This window comes from Austrofundulus limnaeus, unplaced genomic scaffold (assembly GCF_001266775.1).
Source record: "Austrofundulus limnaeus strain Quisiro unplaced genomic scaffold, Austrofundulus_limnaeus-1.0 Scaffold746, whole genome shotgun sequence".
Classification (NCBI taxonomy): Eukaryota; Metazoa; Chordata; class Actinopteri; order Cyprinodontiformes; family Rivulidae; genus Austrofundulus; species Austrofundulus limnaeus.
The window spans coordinates 112,225-114,583 of record NW_013953148.1 but is presented as its reverse complement, the minus strand read 5'-3'; positions in this window follow the sequence as shown (position 1 = coordinate 114,583).

Sequence of the window (2,359 nt, the reverse complement as noted above, 5' to 3'; positions counted from 1 at the left end):
GAAGAAGTCTCTTGGAAGAGAAACGAAACGTTTCATTAAAGAAGAACCCGTCCAGAGGACCTATACAATTTTTTTTTTCCTTTATTGGATTCTTTTTCATGAACAAAACAGACACAGTGAAACTCACAGGTCTTATTAGTGACTAGGCCTACCACTCTCACTTATGGTTACTTCTGCTGAACGGTTTAACACAAGTTAACAAAAAATGAACACACAAATTAGAGTAACACAACAGACTAACTGCTGAAAGAACAATGTTAACCAATTCCCTAAAATGATTTAACAACAACATACATGAATCCTACCCACAATCCTCCACTGCAGTCACATGACAAACAGCCAAACACAGCAGAATGCCACAATATGCATTCCCTGTTCCCTGACAACTAAATATCACCTACATTTTGCCATCAAACTATTGCACACCAACAAATGTATTCAAGAAAAAGAAACCAGACAACTTATGTTTATTTCGACCATGTCTTGTCCTCTCCTTGAAAAGTGAAGCAAGGGAATGAGGAGCAGCAGCCTTTGTGTGTGCATACACCCTCAGTTTTAGCCCAGAAGAGTAGAAGTTACTTAATATATTCATGCTTATGTGTTGTCCAGAAAAAGCACTTAAATATTACTGGTAAAATAATATTAGCATTTACTTTTTTTGTACAGTACTATTGATACATAATATAATGCATATTGTTTATTTAGTAAATTCTAGTAGTTTAGAAATTTTGCTGTTTATTTGTAAAATTTAAAAGAATAATTAAATAAATGTTACTACACCAAAAAATCCTTTTTTTCGATGTAGATATTGCTCACAGCAGAACAAAAAGAGACAGTGGCTGATTTTCAGATGAGAAGCTGATCTTTTCCACCAATAGTWTCGGCTGATCTCCGATCTCCAAAAGATAAGGAAATCGGTGCAGTTAAATCGGCCTGGATAATAGTAAATATTAAACTTGTAGGTGTCTTGGTGGAGGTGTGCACTCTCCAAGTGCTTCTCGTTTCATTTGTGTTTCAGGCTTTTTTAACGAGAGAACGCCTGCAAAAAAAAAACTTTTACACCTTTTCTCTCGCTTCCATGTTCCAGGAGAGTGTATCGCAGGTCCGGCCACTGGTCATCAGCGGACCCAATGTCGAGAGGCTAAAGAGCACGGTCAAACTTTCCTGGGCCGCCAAACTGATGTCTTTATGGCCGTCATCTCTCTCTGTACCGGTCACCCTCCTTCTCTTGCTGCCGGTCTCCATCTCCCTCGTCATCATTATCATCTCCTTCCTGCTGCCGTGGACCAGCACGTGACACAACATTTTGTTTCCCACACCAAAGCAGTTTAGTAGAAACTATAATTAACTTACGATAAGCAAATAGAAAGTTCAAAAATACGTCTATCCAGAATATGTCAAACATAAAAAGTCTCTTGCGCGACAAGGTTTTATTTACTTTTCTACCTTGAATATACCTGCAAGACTGAGAACAGCACAAAATTAGTCCATTCTTCTGCCTTAAACCTAATTAACAGGGTTGAGCAGGATTTTTTTAAAAACAGAATAAGAGGAAAACACAAAAGATGCTGCTCTATGCAATTCCTCTGATCCAACTGTGGCATCATGGGTGCTGCTAAAGAGCATCTGTTTCCTGTTTCCTCGGCGCTGTTGCCTTTTTGACCACTGTTTTTCCCCCCTCTGAGGAGTTTACGTTATCAGTGCAGGGACTTGTGGCTATAGTGTGCAACTCAGTTTTTAAAGCAATAGACCTGATAAGGCTCCTGTCCTTTAGACTCTATAGATCATTTGTTGGTTTACCTAATACATTTCCTAAAATATTAGTTATTGCACAATGATTATTTTGTGTCTSTTTGTAGTCAAATGAACTGACCTCAAGATAAAACAAGCTTTAGTAGAAAATACTGTAACGATGTAAAAGCAATTCAAACATTTACACATTTGAAAGGTGGAATGTTTATCTTGTTTATGTCTGTTTATGACTTGTTGTAGGTTAGGAAGACAAAACTTGACAATCAGTCATGCTACCCGTTTAAAGATTAAATAACTTGTAAAAGCCATTTAGGTTTCTTTGTACTGTAAGTTTGTAGTTATGTTGGTATGTTTTTTTAAACTTGTGAATATTTTCCTCTTCTTTCCTTAAAGAGAACTAGTCATTATTGATTTATGTTGTATTTGCAATTTGAATTCATTTGTAAAACCTTTATCTCATGAAACTTGCTGTATTTTTCTGAAACTCTACATTTTTTCCCTTTTTGTTCATCTTTGTGTCTCATASGGCAATAAAAGATCAATAAAGCTAGATTGTATTTTGACAAAACAAACTTACATTTTTGCCTAAACCAACAGGGACGGAACG